Here is a 19,278-nt window from a genome sequence, read left to right as displayed (position 1 = left end):
TATACATAAAATATTCAAAAGATATATGTGTTCAATTTATGTCCTTCTAAATAGTTCTGGGATTGTTAGATCCACTGTATGTCCGTGACCAAATCTTTGAGGAATCATTGAAGCTTTTCAGACTATAGATTTTTGTTAGTTGCTGTGTTTGGCCCAGTATAGCTTATGGGCTGCTCCCATTTTAATGTTTAGAAATCACTCCCAGAGTGACCATTGTGGGGCCCATGTGTGTTAGGGAGTGAACCAGGGGTTCCTGAAAGCAAATCATGTAGTCCAACCCTTTGACAAGTTCTTCTCAGCCCCTCCCCCCCAGACTACAGTTTATTTTTATATGGTACACTGAGCAGTGCTCAGGGCATACTTCTGACTTTTCTGGGCTTTTTTGTTTGTTTTTGGGTCACACCCGGCAGTGCTCAGGGGTTACTCCTGGCTCTACACTCAGAAATCGCTCCTGGCAGACTCGGGGGATCATATGAGATGCTGAATTCGAACCACCATCCTTCTGGTTTTTGGGTCACACCCGGCGGTGCTCAGGGGTTACTCCTGGCTGTCTGCTCAGAAATAGCTACTGGCAGGCACGGGGGACCATATGGGACACTGGGATTCGAACCAAACACCTTAGGTTCTGGATCGGCTGCTTGCAAGGCAAGCACCACTGTGCTATCTCTCCGGGCCCGAACCACCATCCTTCTACATCTAAGGCAAAGGCCCTACCACTGTGTTATCTCTCTGGCCTCACAGAGCATACTTCTGACTTTTCACTCAGAGATCACTCCTGGTACGTTTAGGAAACAATGTGGGATGACAGATCAAATTTGGGTTGAGACAAGCTTCTTTTTCATCTTTTAGACCATAGTTTTTAAGGACTCACTTTGTTACATGGAAAAAAATTTTTGTTTGATAAGAGGTTGTGATTCTTTTACATGCATGTAATCTTAAATAGTACCAAATCTATGTAAATATCTTTTATTTTTTTCAGTTGAGGAACTGGGCCAACCCCGCTGTGTACTCAGGAATTATTCCTAGAGGTGTTCAGGGACACACCTAAATCTCTGTACTATCTCTCTGGCCCCAGTACTAAACATTTATAATGAAAAACAATCTTCTTGTTCTACTCTCTAATCTCTCTGGATGGGCAAATACTTTAAGGAGATTTGTCTTGGAAAGAAATCCCATTTTACATTTGAAAATCAATTTCAACTTTTGACATTTTTTTTCTGCACTCTTAAAAGGTTTTAGGTAAATATTTTTTAAAGGACCGGACTCCTTACTCATTTATTTGCATTTGAAGTATTCCTCAATGACATCCTTGGCCTGTGATCCTTTGTCATAGTCCGTAACCACAACACAACTGCCATGACCCACTTAGGGGATTTTTCCTTCTCTGTCAATTTTCCAGAGGCCAACCTGTTCCCCTAGTTTTCTGTTGTCATCCATCTTAATTAGGTTGATTTGGTGTTTAGCAACAAGGACCTCCACCAACTTGACATCTCTAGGTTCATAGCACTTGGATGAAAGCACGCAGATGGGCACTTTTCTCAGACTTTGTTAGCTTTACAGATTCCAGGTTCAAGGCCATTGTAATAAGGTGATCTTCAGAACATCTTGTAAAGTAGTATTCATGTCTGGGGCCGGAGAGATAGGATGGAGGTAGGGCGTTTGTCTTGCATGCAGAAGGACGGTGGCTCGAATCCCGGCATCCCATATGGTCCCCCGAGCCTGCTGGGGTGACGTCTGAGTGTAGAGCCAAGAGGAACCCCTGAGCGCTGCTGAGTGGGACCCAAAAATCAAAAAAAAAATTAGTATTCATATCCATGACACCTCCATCAACAATGCCTTCCTCAGCCATAATGAAGTGACCAAACTGCCACCTCCAGGCTATTCTGTGATGGCAGAGGAAGAGCAGGTAATTTTTTTTTTTTACCATGCAAGGGATCAAAGTCAAGGTGTCACATATGCAAGGCAAGTGCTCTACCACTGAGTTATACAACCTCTAGTTCTTTTTTTTTTTTTTTTGGTTTTGGGGTCACACCGGCAGCGCTCAGGGGTTACTCCTGGCTCTACACTCAGAAATCACCCCTGGCAGGCAGAAGGGACCATATGGGATGCTGGGATTCGAACCACCATCCTTCTGCATGAAAGACAAACACCCTACCACCATGCCATCTCTCCGGCCTACCTCTAATTCTTAATGTCAATAACTTTTTTCAATAACTTTTATAGTATTTCCACTTGTGGTATACAAGCTACATTGATAAACCTCTACTATTTTGCTATTTCTGAGAATTTGAAATTTTGAAAAAAATAGACATTCTGATTTGCTATTGGTAGAAAAATATATTATCCTGTGCCAAATAAAAATAATTTTTAAGTAAAAAGATGCCTCACATTTTTTTTACCTTTTTTTTTGGGGGGGGGTCTAGATTTGTTTATTTGTTTTCGGGCGAGGCCAAACCCTGTAATGCTCAGAAGTTATACCTAGTTCTGCACTCAGGAATTATTCCTGGCAGGCTTGGGGTGGGAGGAGGCATATGGAATGCCAGGAATCAAACCCAGGTTGGCTGTGTGCAAGGCGAGTGCCCTACCCACTGTACTATCTCTCTGACCCCACTTTTATGCTTTGGTTTTTGGGCCACACCATATGATACTCATGGGTTACTCCTGGCTGTCTATTAGGGGATCAGTACTGGCAGTGTTCAGTGAACTATATGGTCCTGGAGATTAAATTTAGATCGCCAATGTAAGGCAACTATTCTATTCACTGTACTATCAATCCAGCCCCTCTTACCTATTTCTCAGCTAGGGAGATATCATGATGGAATAATAGAGTACATGAATTGTGTACTGGAATCTGGTTTAGATACTCAACATGACATGATTCCCCAAGTACAACTGGGAGTGACTGTGCCAGGGTTACCCCTGGCTCTACACTCAGAAATCACTCCTGGCAGGCTTGGGGGACCAAATGGGATGCTGGGATTCGAACCACCATCCTTCTGCATGAAAGGCCCTACCTCCATGCTTATCTCTCTGGCCCCCCAAATTTAATTTTTAAATTGGTAAACTCACACACTATCAGACATTTTTTAAAATATAGTGTTTGGGCTCCCAGAAAGATAGTACAGGGATTTAGGTGCTTGCATTGCATGTGACCAACCTCTTTTTGATCCCTTGCACCAGTATCTTTTTGTATCTCCAGGAACAACCCTTGAACACAGAACCAAGAGCAGGCCCCAGCACCTCAGATTTGCCTCCAACTCCATAATAAATCAATCAAATGGGGGCTAGAAAAAATTGTACAGCAGATAGGATACTTACCTTGCACATGGCAGACCCAGGTTCAATCCTCACCACCCTATATAATCTCCTGAGTTCCACAAGCTGAGAGCCAAGAATAAATCCATCCTGAGCATTGCCAGGTGTGGACCCCAAACCAATAAGTAAACTTTAATATTCTTAGGGCTAAAGAGATAGCTCCAATGGTTGAGCTATGCCTAACACACACAAAGCTCCAAATTCAATTTCTAGCACTACTAAAACTAATTTTCTCTTCTCTTGATGAAGACAATAGAAAAGTAGAAATTCAATTTCTAGCACTACTAAAACTAATTTTCTCTTCTCTTGATGAAGACAATAGAAAAGTAGACCTTATGGCTTTATTCGCAGACACACTACAATTTTCTAGAAGCTGTCAGCTCTTGCCTATCCTTGAAGGACACCCTTGGCTTCCGAAGCTTTGTTGAGGAGAGAGGGCAAAGTCAGAGCAGGTAAGACGATCAGTAAAATGCAAGGCAGAGACTAATCAGAAAGTAATGAATAAAATGATTTCTCCTCAGGGTCAGGAGCAATAGTACAAGCAGGTAAGATGTTTGCCTTACACATAGCCGACAGGAGTAATTCTTGAGTACTGCTGGGTGTGACCCAAAAACAAACAAACCAAAAAGTGATTTAATCATATAATAGATTAGTCATTCCTCGCTTCATCAAATAGTCTCTTATCACAGGCAGATTGAAAAAAAATATATATATATTGGTTTTGAGGCCACACCTGATGACGCTCAGGGGTTACTCCTGGCTATGCATTCAGAAATCGCTCCTGGCTTTGGGGGACCATCTGGGACACCCAGGGATTGAACCTTCATACATCCTAGCACATGCAAGGCAAATGCCCTACTGCATGTGCCACTGTTCCAGCCCCTGAAATGAAAAAATATTTTTGATAGAGCTTGGACCTTGAAAACTTGTTTGGAAGTTCTAAGTCGGGGGCACAACTACATCCTCTTTTTTATGACTTAAGAATTACTTGGGCCCGGAGAGATAGCACAGTGGCGTTTGCCTTGCCAGCAGCCGATCCAGGACCAAAGGTGGTTGGTTCGAATCCCGGTGTCCCATATGGTCCTCCATGCCTGCCAGGAGCTATTTCTGAGCAGACAGCCAGGAATAACCCCTGAGCAACACCGGGGTGGCCCAAAAACCAAAAAAAAAAAAAAAAAAAGAATTACTTTATTTTCTAGAGCTTTTTAAGTTTCAAGAAAAGTTGATCAGAAAGTAGTATTCCCACCAGAGAGACTGGCACACATCATAAAGAACAAGAACAATCAGTGCTGGCAGGGATGTGGGGAGAAAGGAACTCATTTACTACTGGTGGGAATGTTGGCTAGTCCTGCCTTTATGGAAAACAATATGGAGATTTCTCAAAAAACTGGAAATTGAGCTCCCATATGATCCAGCTATAGCACTCCTAGGGATGTACCCTAGGAACACAAAAACACAATACAAAAATCCCTTTCTCACACCTATATTCATTGCAGCGCTGTTTATAACAGCCAGAATCTGGAAACAACCCAAATGCCCTTCAACAGATGAAGGCTAAGGAAACTGTGGTATCTATACACAATGGAATACTATGCAGCCATCAGAAAAAATGAAGTTATGAAATTTTCCTATACATGGATATACAGGAAATCTATTATGTTGAGTGAAATAAATCAGAGGGAGAGAGAGAAAGATGCATAATTCATATGTGGATTTTAAGAAAAATAAAAAACATCATTATAATAATGCCCAGAGACGATAGAGATGAGGGCCGAAAGAATCGGCTCACAATATAAAGTTCACCACAAAGAGTGGTGAGTGCAGTTAGAGAAATAACTACACTGAGAACTATCATAACAATGTCAATGAGTGAAGAAAGTAGAAAGCCTATCTAGAGTACACGTTGGGGAGGGAGAGATGGGGAGCATTGGTGAGGGGAATGTGGCACTGGTGAAGGGAAATGTTCTATTTATGACTGAAACCCAACTACAATCATATTTGTAATCAAGGTATTTAAATAAAGTTATTATTTAAAAAAAGAAAGTAGTGTTCCCATCTACTCCTTCTACAGTATTTGTCTTTATAAAATCTCTCATTGATGTGGTACCCTTTTTTGTTATGATTGATAAATCAGTATTACTACACTAGTATGAATAGTATAGTACAACTCTACCCTTAAGTTTTGGGAGAGACACAGTGGGCATCGTGCTGGAGAAAGGAGATCTGGATGGTTGTACCCCCTTACAATGTCTGGAGTTCCTGTTCTCACACCCATTTTAAGAGCCTCTTTGAATTTATTGTTAATATTAGAGATGATTTGTTGTTGTTATTATTTCTGATTGGGGACCATACCCAGCCACACACACCGAGGATACTGTAGGCAGGCTCTGTGCTTGGGGGTCACTCCAAGTAGTCTCTGCCTTGGATGGAATCTGGGCCTCATGCCACTCCACTTTTTAAGCTTTTTTTTGCCTCTTCTTTTTGTAAAAATGGACTCCCCCACTTCTCTTCCTCTGTCACCCATGTTGTCAAGTCACAGCATTTTCTGGGGACCATGTTATTCTGTCATAGTGCTTGTTGGGGGTCACTGAAGTACTCACACGTGAGGGGACAGCACTGCTGGCATTCTCTTTTACAGTCATGGTCTCACCAGGGGTTGAGCTTTCAGTTGTGGCCCTTGAACACAACTTGGCTGCAGGATGGCCATAAATCCTTTGCAGTATTACAGAGCTCTGACAGGAAAAGAGCCAGGTACAGGTAGCAGAGGTGCCAGGGTTACACCCAGCAGCCAGAGCAGCACTCTGAACAAAATCTGCAGTCTCACGTTGCAAGGCTTTAACCACTAAGCTATCTCCTAGCTCCTTTAAAGATTTTCATAGTGTAGGTCCATATGAAAATATAATCATAGGGGCCGGAAAGCACAGCGGTAAGGCATTTGCCTTGCATGCAGAAGGATGGTGGTTCGAATCCCGGCATCCCATATGGTCCCCTGAGTCTGCTGGGAGCGATTTCTGAGCGTAGAGCCAGGAGTAACCTCTGGGTGCTGCTGGGTGTGGACCCCCCCCCAAAAAAAAAAGAAAATATAATCATACCTTTGGGCCAATGTCATAGATAGTAGGGTAGGGAGCTTGCTTTGCATGTGTCTGACACAGCTTTGATACATGGCACCCTGTATGGTCCCTCAAGTACCTCCAGGAATTATATCTGATTACAGTCTAGCCAGATGTGCTTAAGCACCACAAAATAAGGGTGTGATCACCCCCAGCTAGCACTGTGGGCAGGAAGTCAGAACCCATTACCATAATTGTATTCTCTCCACAGAGTGAGAAATTTCCCCCTATCACAATGTGCTAGCACAGTGATAGAGGAAAGCAAAGCTCAAGAGTGCTGTGGCCAGTTTTCAGTGAACAACATTGCTAAAACTATGCAAGCCTGGCTGAAGAGTCAGGGTTTAGAGAGCTTGTATTTGACCACTGTTATATCCAGGCACCATTATGGTTCCCTGAGCACTGCCCAGGGGTCACTCCTGAGCACAGAGCCAGGAACAGCGCCTGAACCTCTCTGGGTACGGGCCCCCAATTTTTTTTTAACGTGGAAGCACCAAACCTAGAAGAGTGTACACTCCCTAGTCATGACTGCAATGATGAAGGAAGAGGGTGGGAAAGGAAATTTAAAAAATAAAATAAAGGGAGCCAGAGAGATAGCACAGTGGTAAGGCGCTTGCCTTGCACACAGTGGACCCAGAATGGACGATGGTTCAATTCCCAGCATCCCATATGGTACCCCAAACCCTGCCAGGAGCTTTCTCTGAGCACAGAGCCAGGAGTAACCCCTGAGCGATGCCAGGTATGGTCCAAAAATCAAAGATCAAAAAAATTAAAAATAAATTTAAAAAATTTAAATTCTTTTTTTAGGGGCCAGAGAGATAGTATAGCAAGTAGGGTGCTTGCCTTGCACATAGCCAATTCATTCCATCCCTGACACCTTATATAAACCCCAAGCACTGCTGGAAATGATCCCTGAAGACAGAACCAGAAGTAACCCATGAGCACTGTTGGGTGTGGTCCAAAAACAAAACCATTTTCTTCAGTTAAAAATAATCTATTAGTGGGGGCGGAGAGATAGCATAGAGGTAAGGCATTTGCCTTTCTGCAGAGGGTCATTGGTTTGAATCCCGGCATCCCATATGGGGCCCCGCGCGTGCCAGGAGTGACTTCTGAGTGTAGAGCCAGGAGTAATCCCTGAGGGCTTCCTGGTGTGACCCCCAAAACCAAAATAAATAAGTAAATAAAACAAAGCACACACACAAAAAATAATCTATTAGGGCCAGAGAGATAGTACAGCAGATAAGATACTTGTTTTGCATGAGGCTAACTCACATTCAATTCCCGGTACCCCAATGGTTCCCCCAGCCCACAAAGAGTGATCCCTGAGCTTACTTCTATAATAGTCATGTAAAATTAATGCTTCTGTAAAAATTTTTATTTGTTTGTTTCTGGGCCTCACCTGGCAGCACTCAGGGGTTATTCCTGGCTCTATGCTCAGAAATCATTCCTGGCAGGCTTGGGGGACCATATGAGATGGTAGGGATTGAATCCAGGTCTCTCCTGGGTCTGCTGTGTGCAAGGCAAAGGTCCTACCTCTGTGATATTACTCCAGCCCTGTAAAAAAATATTTTTAAGGAAAAGAAAAAGAATTATCAGGGCTCAGTGGTAGTACAATGATGGATAGGAGTCTTTCCTTGCACACAGCTGAGCTGAGTTTAATCTCTGGCATTTTACCCAGTGCCCTTACCACCACTAGTCCATGATTCCTAAGCACAGAACCAAGAGTAACCTGAGCATCGCAGGGTGTACCCCCCAAAAAAGGAAAAAGAATCATCCATAAGGTATGGTTTGCTCTATGAAATTTAATAAGAGATTCTGAGAGCCAGTAAAAGCCGAGAAGAGCTTTTCCCCTTAAGAAGGAGGTAATGGTCCTTCCTTAGGTTTTTAGTAGAGACCAAGTGCAAATCATTGGCAGGTAACTCTGAGTGTAGAAAATGTGTTACAAGGGGCTGGCGAGGTGGCACTAGAGGTAAGGTGTCTGCCTTGCAAGCACTAGCCAAGGAAGGACCACGGTTTGAGGGTCCCCCCAAGCCAGGGGCAATTTCTGAGCGCTTAGCCAGGAGTAACCCCTGAGCATCAAACGGGTGTGGCCTGAAAAACCAAAAAAAAAAAAAAAATGTGTTAAGAGGAGTTTGCCACAGAGAAAAAGGGCTGAGACTTCAGGGAGCCTTACAGCTCGGCAAAACAAAGGAGGAGATGAGCTCTGCATCCTAATGGGATGGGGCCGGAGCAGTGGTGCAAGTGGTAGGGCATTTGCCTTGCACACACTGAACTAGGATGGACTGCGGTTTGATTCCCTGGTGTCCTATATGGTCCCCTAAGCCAGGAGTGACTTCTGTGTGCATAGCCAGGAGTGACCCCTGAGTGTCACTGAGTGTGACCCAAAAACAAAAACCTAATGTAGGGAGGGGAAAGGCCAAAAAGGGGAGGATAGGCACACCTGGTGGCCCTCAGGGGTTCCTGGCTCTGTGCTCAGGAGTGAACCCTGACAGTGCTTGGGGGAGACATATTTGGATACCAGAAAACTGAACCGAGGTTGGTCTCATGCAAGACAAGTCTTGTACCTCCTGTATTATCTCCCATAACAATCTCTTGGCCCCCTAAATAGTGTTTCTCCTTTCTCCCTTGTTTTTAATTTGTAAAATAGGAATGTTGGAGAGGGGTTCCTCATAAACTTTACTATTGAGGGGTCAGAGATGGGAGTTTATGGGATGAGGGAGCCCTTGATTGTAAAATCCTCAATGAGTGGGAGCTGAACACATGTTTTGTAGGAGATTCAGATTCCAACTGGGGACCACGTGGTCCCCCAGCACCTCCAGGACTGACACAACCCCCAAGCATATTTAACTTGCCCTGCATGCCTTAAGATATGACTCTCACCCCACTTCCCTGCTTCCTGACACCATAAATCAATAAATTCCTCACATTTTACAGGTTAGTGAAATATAGTTTGTGTCAAGCTGGTTCTTCTAGAAGGGGAGCTGTGGGGAAAATGCATCACATCTGAAGTCCTGAAGTTCTATTTGCTTTGGTGATTCCATAGATTGTGTGTTTTGAAGATGAGAAAAAAAAAAAGAGAGCAAAATAATTTAGAGAAAATCATGATTGGGTTCCTAAATAGAAAAGCTTTTAGGCAACATGCTGAGTTTAATTATTATCTTCTTCCTGGGTAGTTCTCAAAAGAATGGCCCCATCTTTGTTTAATGTAAGGATTACCTTCTCAAGGAAGGTAGGAAGGAAAGGTGGTACCAGGCTAGCAAAGGTAAATATTTAGGGATCATAGTGATAGCACAGCAGGTAGGGTGCTTGCCTTGTGCACACTGACACAAATCCTATCTTCATTGTCCCATATGGTGTCCACCCTCCCCCACCACCACCAAGGGTAATGCTGAGTGCAGAGCCAGGAGTAAGCTCTGAGCACCTCTAGGTGTTGCCCAAAAAAGACCAAAAAAATGCTTAAATGCAAATATTTATTACCTGTAGATTTTAGAAGTATATTTAGGAGACAAAACATTGGATCTTTGATCACTTCTCATCCCCATGTAAAGGGCAGTCTCATCTAATAGCTAGAATCTTTTTGTTGGCTGAATCAAGATTTCCAAGATGCCCTTCAACAGATGACTGGCTAAAGAACTGTGGTACATATACACAATGGAATATTATGCAGCCGTCAGGAGAGATGAAGTCATAAAATGTTCCTATACATGGATGTACATGGAATCTATTGTGCTGAGTGAAATAAGTCAAGGGGAGAGAGATAGACACAGAATAGTCTCGCTCATCTATGGGTTTTAAGAAAAATTAAAGACTACACTGTATGGGGCTAAAGAGATAGCACAGCAGCGTTTGCCTTGCAAGCAGCCGACCCAGGACCTAAGGTGGTTGGTTCGAGTCCCGGAATCCCATTTGGTCCCCTGTGCCTGCCAGGAGCTATTTTTGAGCAGATAGTCAGGAGTAACCTCTGAGCACCGCAGGGTGTGGCCCAAAAACCAAAAAAAAAAAAAAAAAAAAAAAAGACTACTGTAATAAGGCCCAGAGACAATAGAGTTAAGGGCTGGAAGGGCCAGAAGGACTGGCTCACAATTTGAAGCTCACCACAAAGAGTGGTGAACGCTGTGAGGGAAATAACTACACTAACAACATGACAATGTTAAAGAATGAGAGAAGTAGAATGCCTGTTGCAAATACAGGTGGGGTGGATGAGGAGGGGGGCATTGGTGGTGGGAATGTTGCACTGGTGAAGGGGGGTATTCTGTTTATGACTGAAACCGAACTACAAACATGCTTGTAATCATGGTGCTTAAATAAAGATATATATATATATATATATATATATATATATATATATATATATATATATATATATTTAAAAAATATTTGTGGGTAGGGGCCAGAGAGATAGCACAGTGGCAGGGCATTTGCTTTGCATGCAGCTGACCAGGAGGGACCCGGTTAGATTCCTGGCATCCCATGTGGTCACCCAGCCTGAGATTTCTGAGTGCAGAGCCAAGAGTAACCCTTGAGCATAGCTGGGTGTGGTCCAACAACCAACCAACCAATAAATAAATAAAGTTAAAATAAAAAGATTTTGGGGCCCGGAGAGTTAGCACAGCGGCGTTTGCCTTGCAAGCAGCCGATCCAGGACTTAAGGTGATTGGTTCGAATCCCGGTGTCCCATAGGGTCCCCCGTGCCTGCCAGGAGCTATTTCTGAGCAGACAGCCAGGAGTAACCCCTGAGCACCGCTGGGTGTGGCCCAAAATCCAAAAAAAAAAAAAAAAAAAAAGATTTCTGGGTAGTCTGTGGTGGTCAGGCTGACTGAGGGAAGGAGGAAAAGTGACTTCAGGTTATAGTATATTTTTGTGGTTTGCTTGTTTGGGGAAAACTCCTAGCTATTATCCTCAGAGGTTACTTCTGACTCTGTTCAAGAGAAGAGTTACTCCTGCTGGTTCTAGTGGGGATGCCAGGGATCCAACCTAGAAGAGATGCGTGTATGACAAGCTCCCTACCTGCTGTACTATTGCTCCAGCTCCAATTATAGTTTTTTAATTTTGGATTATGAACATACATCATTTTATTCCAAAAAATTTTGTTTTTTTTTCTTTTCTCAAAACTTCATTCAAGCCTAGAAGAGAAATAAAAGATTATATTCTCTGGTCAGCACAATCTCCTGGCCTTGCTTCGCTTTCTACCCTACATGTTCATTTGGCTGGTGATTTCATAGCATTGACCTTTTAGTTTAGGGACTGTTCCCTCCAAACCACACCCTCCACTTTAATAACCTCACCTAAACCCCAACAGTTCAACCTATGTGGGGCTTCTCATTTCCCTCTACACAGCCACACTTGTCCTACAATAACCAAAACATCTTGTTAAATGAAAACTATCTGCCTTGGGCTTGCTATCAACAGACTCTTCCATGCCAGCTCTGCTATTACTGGCTACGTGACCTTCTCTAGGGCACATCAACTGCTCTGGGATTTGGTTTCTTCCCGTGGGAGTATGGAAGGTGCATTCACTAGATCAGGGGTCAAAGAGCACGGGTCTAACTCCTGCTTCTGCCTCTTTGCTCCTGTGTGACTTCACCTTTTCAGTTTCTGTTGCCGTGGGTTCTTTCTCATTTAGAGAGGAAGTGCTTTGAATGACTCCCAGATTAAAGTTTAACTCCTAGCTTTGGCTTGAGGACTCACTCCTGGTGGGCTTCTGGGGACCAAACCCAGGTCGACTGGGGACAATACAAGCTCTTTACCTCTCTAGTCTGAGGGTGGGTTCTTCTTTCCAAAGGAATGGTGTAAGTCACAGAAGAGATGTTACAGGCCTGGTGTTCAGCATGCCGGCTCTTAAGCAATGTTAAGGTTTTCCCTTCCATTTCACCTTTTTTTCTGATGGTTTTAATTTTATAAAATGGACACATGAATTGAGTCAAACCTGTCTGTTACCAAGCTGCTCTAAAGCAGTCAAGTTTCTGTAAAGCAGAAAGAAGGCAGAGTATTTTGAAGGTTGGGTACATACCTCTCTCTCTGTCTCTGTCTCTCTGTCTCTGTCTCTCTCTCTGTCTCTCTCTGTCTCTCTCTGTCTCTCTCTGTCTCTCTGTCTCTCTGTCTCTCTCTCTGTCTCTCTCTCTCTCTCTCTCTCTCTCTCTCTCTCTCTCTCTCACACACACACACACACACACACACACACATATATTGGAAATTATGTAAGCTCTTCCAGGACCTCAGCCCTGGCAGCAGGCAGGGATTTCAGGGCTCAAACTCCAGCAGCTGCCTACAGAGGGCTGGTAGGACTGGAGCTTATTCTTTGGAGTCAGCTGCCAGATGGAAAGAAGCTGCAACAGCCATGGAAATGAAACCTGAGACATTACTGAAAATGCAAGTCCAATGATGACTGCTGCAGCTAAATAACAACAACAGCAACAATAATAAATAAAAAACCAGACCGGAGAGCTAGCATGGAGGTAAAGCATTTGACTTGCATGCAGAAGGTCGGTGGTTCGAATCCATGCATCCCATATGGTTCCCCGAGCCTGCCAGGAGTGATTTCTGAGGGTAGAGCCAGGAGTAACCCCTGAGCGCTGCTGGGTGTGACCCCAAAATTAAAATAAATAAATAAATAAATAAATAAATAAATAAATAAATAAAAACAAAAACCACACTGAGGAATAGCACAGCTCCTAGGGTGTTTGCCTTGCATGTGGCTGTTTGGATTCAATCCCTGGCACCCCATAGGGTTCCCTAAGCCCACCCAGGAATGATCCTTGAGGGCAGAGCCAGGAGTAAGACCCCAAGCAAACAAACAAACAAACCCCCAAACCAAAACGCAACTCACACCTTCTCAGTCTGTGTATTTTGCTCTGGGATTAAGTTGAAATACCTTCAGCCCAAATTAATTTAATTTTATTTTTTGGTGGGAGTTAGGGAGGGAGAAGGTTGGAGCCATATTCAGAGATAGCTAGAGGCTTTTTTTTCTGGCTTTCTGCTTAGGAGTAATATCTGAGGACTGAGTAAGATCTGTGGACTACATAAGTTGCTAGGGTTTCAAAGCAGGGTCAGAGGAATTTAAGGCAAGTGATTTAACCCCTCTACAATGGTTATGGCAAGAAATTAACTTGATTTTTGTATGTTCATTTGGGGGGCACACACAACAGCCCTCAGGGGTTACTCCTGGCTCTGTGCTCAGAAATCACTCTTGGCAGGCTCAGAAGATCATATGGATGCCAGGGATCAAACCTGGAAACCCAGGTCAGACACATACAAGTCAAACACCTTACCCACTATATTATTGTTCTGGCCTCATGACATGGAATTAACTTAATTAACTTGATTTGGGGGGGGGGGGGTTTGGGTCACACCTGGCAGTGCTCAGGGGTTACTTTTGGCTCTATGCTCAGAAATCGCTCCTGGCAGGCTCGGGGGACCATATGGGATGCTGGGATTCGAACCAATGACCTTCTGCACAAAAGGCAGACGCCTTACCTCCATGCTATATTTCAGCCCCAGAATTAACTTGATTTTTTGAAACTTGTCTTGCATTTCTGAATCTTATCCCTAAAGACACATCAAGGTATAAAGCAAGTGTTTTTAACTATGCCTATGAGATAATAAGAAATTTAATCCAGGCCTATTAAAATAAAAGTTTCATATTGTTAATATTATAAAAAAGAAGGGAATGTAGCAATAGTACAGTAAATAGGGTCTTTGCCTTGCATGTGGCTAATCTGAGTTCAGTATCTGGTATCCCATACGGTTTCCCGAGAACTACCAGGAGTAATCCCTGAGTATGCCTGGTGTGATTCCCCAAACCTAAAACAAATTTAAAAATATAAAATAAAAAAAATTATTTTAAAAGTACAGGAAAGAATGAGAAGAAATGGGGAGCAGTAATTCTCAGAACATGACAGGCAGGTCACTTTTGACAACATGCCAATAGAACTTGATGTTGAATTACATGTAGTTTCCAGGACAGGGCATTTGGCCACCAGATCCATGGGACATGGACTGACTCTGGAGACAGTCCACCTGCTCAGAAATATCCAAACACAGGAAACCTGCAGAATCTCTAGTATTTTGTCACTTCTTTGTTTTCATTCTTTATACTTGCCCATTCTTCTGGGCCTGCTTACTGGGTGGGAGTCACACTTTCTTTTATCCACCGTAGTAGAAACATTTTCTCACTCTTTTTGTCTCTAAATGACAAAGGTCAAGGACATGTCCAGGTTGGGTCAGAAAATATTACATCAGAGATACTGCAGCTATATTTACCCTCACTTGCTTTTCAAAACAGAGCAATTTAAATGATGGAAAACAGCAGAGACAAAATTCTGGCTATCATCCGAGAAGAAAAATAATGAAATTTAAAGCAGTATATGAATTTACCTTGCAGAAAATACCTTTTAGGGAAGAAAAAGAAAGAAAATATCTTATAGGAGCTAAATTTTCTTTGTTTCTTTTCATCTTTTAAAATTCTCAGAGAGCTCGAGAGACATTGAATTCGTGGAAGCCCAGAGATATATCTGTTTCCATCCAAGGTTTAATCCATTCCATGCTGTCATCAGAGCCTTGAGACAAGAGAGACTAAACAGACAGGAGAATGACAGGCAGAATCATTTCTGGATTTGGTTTGGTCTAGAAGTTTCCATAAAAACCTGTCACACCCTACCTCATAAACCCCTCTATACCAGTTATACTTATCCTTCGAGTCTGCTTTCTGCTAGTCTGCTGTCTGTAAAATAGAAAAAAAAATGGTTGTTTTACTTGGAGGGCTGTTTGTTAGGAGAATAAATAAGAATAAGGTCTTAAGGGGGGCAGGAAAGTTAGCTCAGATTCAATTCAGCAGTCACTTCCTGAGTACATTATATGCTAGTGCATATTAAGGGAAACTTAATTTAATTTAATTTTTTTGGTTTTTGGTTTTTGGGTCACAGCCGACTGCGCTCAGGGGTTACTACTGGCTTTACGCTCAGAAATCGCTCCTGGCAGGCTCAGGGGACCATATGGGATGCCGGGATTCGAACCACCGACCTTCTGCATGCAAGGCAAACGCCTTACCTCCATGCGATCTCTCCAGCCCCCCCAAAACTTAATTTTAATAGTCTGACAATATACCTATCTGTAAGGAATTGGCAAGTTGATAACTGTTTAAAATCTTTCTTCTTCTTTATTTTATTTATTTATTTATTTTTTTATTATTTTTTTGTTTTGTTTTTTGTTTTTTGTTTTTTGGCCACACCCTGTGACGCTCAGGGGTTACTCCTGGCTATGCGCTCAGAAGTTGCTCCTGGCTTCTTGGGGGACCATATGGGACGCCGGGGGATCGAACCGCGGTCCGTCCTAGGCTAGCGCAGGCAAGGCAGGCACCTTACCTCCAGCGCCACCGCCCGGCCCATTATTTATTTATTTTTTTACAAAGACCCTGAACCCCAGGTATCAACGGATAAGAGTTTCCTGTGAAAGAGACTGAGGTGAGAATGAGAAGATCTCAGGAAGCTTCTGAAGGGAGGTGTGGCACTTGGGGGTGGAATGGGACTGGAAGACATTCCAGAGAGAGACTGGAGATAAGGAAAGATGTGGTGGAACCCACTGAACACAAAAGGTTGCTTTGGGGGCTAGAGCATAGCACTCTGATACCTGTTGTGGAGAGGTTTCCCACAGAGAGAGAGAGAGACTAAGGAACTTACTATCATGGTGTTGGAGGTCAAGCTGAGAAAGCCAGAATTAGAGGACTTTAGGCAATTGCTGTGGTGAAGGAGCATGAGCAGGGCAAAGATCAGAGGCAACATGCCTGGGAGAAAATGCTGTAGAGCGCCCCTAAATTCTTCTTGGCCACAATGAGTCTCTACTGGTTGCTGCCCAAGAGAGAACTTCCCTCTCCATGTTGACATATTGTTTTTGTTTTTATTTTGGGGGGGGGGCACACCTGGCAGTGCTCAGGGGTCACTCCTGGCTGTCTGCTCAGAAATAGCTCCTGGCAGGCACGGGGGACCATATGGGACACCGGGATTCGAACCAACCACCTTTGGTCCTGGATCGGCTGCTTGCAAGGCAAACACACCTGTGCTATCTCTTTAGCCCCATACCCCCATGTTGACATATTTTATATTGAGACTTTCCCAAATCTGTCTGAGGTGGATCTCCTTTTCCAAGCATGACTCCTGGCAACTCATACCACGATGCATTTCCAGAGAACAGGGCCTTTGTTCGTTCTTTTCCCCTTCCTCCTCTTTGTGCCAACCAGACAGTAGCTTTCACACAAGAGAACAAGCCTGGCATGCTCCCTTTGGACCCAACCTACCACCAGTCCTTCAGTCCAGACCCTTCTCTTCCAGCACAATGAAGCTGTTACTCCCATGTTTAGTGTGAGGGGATTGATCCCTTTGGATTAAGACTTTGTTATTGGAGATTAAATTGCAAAGCCCTAACCTTTTCACTGTTAAATAGCTCTCAGGGGTGGCTCTAAACGCTTTCCAAAGGTTTTAGCCTGCCAGACAAACATCATTTATTCATTAATTCTATTTCCCATAAGACATCCAGACCTACTACATTGAGTTCAGGAGTGGGATCTAAGCAAAAGGAAAGAAATCTGAGTAGCCTGACAGAGTGGACAGCTTTCTTTAAATTGGTCAGGGGGTGATAGGACAAGGGGAGAGCATTTATTTGTCTTGCACATGGCAGACCCAGATTTGAATCCCAGTATCTCATAGGGTCCCTCAGGCCCACCAGAAGTGATACTTGAATGCAGAGCCAAGAGTCAGTCCTGCACACCACTGGATGTGGCCCCCAAACCAAAAGAAAACAAATTGGAGAGAAGTTTGTTCTCTTTAGGTGGCAGGAGGCAGTAAAAGCCGAAATGAATTAGAAAAAGATAAAAATTAGAACAATTTGAAACAGTAAGCAAACTAGAACAAAAGGAACAGAGAGCCCCAGAGATAAACAAATCAAAAAAATTTTTTTTTGTTTTTTTTTGTCACATCCGGCAGTGCTCAGGGGTTACTCCTGGCTCTAGGCTCAGAAATCACCCCTAGCAGGCACAGGGGACCATATGGGACACCGGGATTCGAACCACCATCCTTCTGCATGAAAGGCAAACGCCTTACCTCCATGCTATCTCTCTGACCCCAACAAATCAAAATTCTTTTTTTTGTTTTTGTTTTTTGTTCACACCCGGTGACGCTCAGGGGTTACTCCTGGCTATGCGCTCAGAAGTTGCTCCTGGCTTGGGGGACCATATGGGACGCGGGGGAATCGAACCGCGGTAGCGGTCCATCCAAGGCTAGTGCAGGCAAGGCAGGCACCTTACCTCTAGCGCCACCGCCCGGCCCCCAAATCAAAATTCTTTAGAGAATTTTTCAAGTCGGTCCTTTCCCACATGCTGGGCCTTAATTTTTTTTCATTCCACACTTTTCTTTCTTTTTTTTTATATATATATAAAATATTTATTTAAGCACATGATTACAAGCATGATTATAGTTGGGTTTCAGTCATAAACAGAACACCCCCCTTCTCCAGTGCAATATTCACACCACCAATACCCTCACTCCCTCCTTCCCAACCCCTGCCTGTATTCGAGACAGAAGGCCTTAAGTCTTTTACTTGCCTGTGGCTTTATTTTTCTAAGTTGGAAAGGTTGCTGATTTTTTTCATGGAACTGTTCTCACCAGCCCTACCCCAATTGGCTTCTCTGTTTATACATAATTTCCCTTTCTTCCCTTTACATCTCACTCCCACTCCATCTTGGTGCACCCACATTGGTGTGCAGGTACAGCAACTATTTCTCAGGCTTTCATTTACATCTCTCTAGTTATCTTTAATGATCAATCACTTGTACCCCACCACCTTTGATGCCAAGAAGTTTATATCAGAACATGGAATGTCCAGAGAGTAGTACAGTAGGCAGGGTGCTTGCCTTGCTTGTTGTTGTTATTGTTGTTTGGTTTTTGGGTCACACTTGGCAGTGCTCAGGGGTTACTCCTGGCTCTACATTCAGAAATTGCTCCTGGCAGGCTCAGGGGACCATATGGAATGCCTGGATTCAAACCACTGACCTGCATGCGAGGCAAAGCCCTTACCTCCATGCTATCTCTTCAGTCCTGTTGTTTTAAAAATTTAATGAGAAATGAGAAGTAATGGGAGATTTTAGCATATGCCTACTTTGTTTTGTTATCTGAAGAGTCCAGCCTTAGGATAAGACCCAAGATCTTGTTTTTTTTTTTTTTTTTTTTTTTGTTTTTTGGGGGGTCACAGAGCTCAGGGGCCACTCCTGGCTCTATGGTCAGAAATTGCCCCCAGCAGGCTTAGGGACCATATGGGATGCCGGGATTCAAACCACTGTCCTTCTGCATGTAAGGCACACCTTATCTTCATGCTATCTCTCTGGCCCCACCAGGGTCTTATTATATAAGGTGAGGCATCTGATTATGCTTACATATGATTTGGATAAGTGCTTACTGAAAACCTCACAAAACAATGACTTGTTATCAATGCCTATGTCAAGAAAATATGTTAAGAACCATCCTGAGCAGCCGGAGTGGTGGCGCGAGCGGTAGGGCATTTGCCTTGCATGCACTAACCCAGGACAGATCATGCTTCAATCCCCCAGCATCCTATATGATCCCCCAAGCCAGGAGCTATTTCTGAACACATAGCTAGGAGTAATCCCATGAGCGTCACGGGGTGTGGCCCAACTACCAAAAAATAAAATAAAATAAAAAGAACCATCCTGAGATTTCTCAAGAAGCAAAATCACTGCCCAGATATTAAAAGTGGGTAAGTTAAATGCCATTATTTAACCACATTAGTCCAGGTTTTCATCCCTCAAAAGTGACCAGTCAAATAATATTTGACATCTGACTTAATCCTCTGT

At 43.5% G+C, this 19,278-nt stretch overlaps 1 pseudogene; it reads right to left on the bottom strand.

Moving 5' to 3' along the window:
- Positions 1 to 1,275: 1,275 nt before the first annotated feature.
- On the bottom strand, positions 1,276 to 1,849 carry LOC125997389 (40S ribosomal protein S12-like; annotated as a pseudogene).
- Between the last annotated feature and the right edge of the window lie 17,429 nt (positions 1,850 to 19,278).

The sequence above is a fragment of the Suncus etruscus genome, chromosome 19 (genome assembly GCF_024139225.1).
Source record: "Suncus etruscus isolate mSunEtr1 chromosome 19, mSunEtr1.pri.cur, whole genome shotgun sequence".
NCBI classification, from domain to species: Eukaryota; Metazoa; Chordata; class Mammalia; order Eulipotyphla; family Soricidae; genus Suncus; species Suncus etruscus.
The sequence above is the reverse complement of the archived record's forward strand: the minus strand, read 5'-3'. Positions and strand labels throughout refer to the sequence as shown.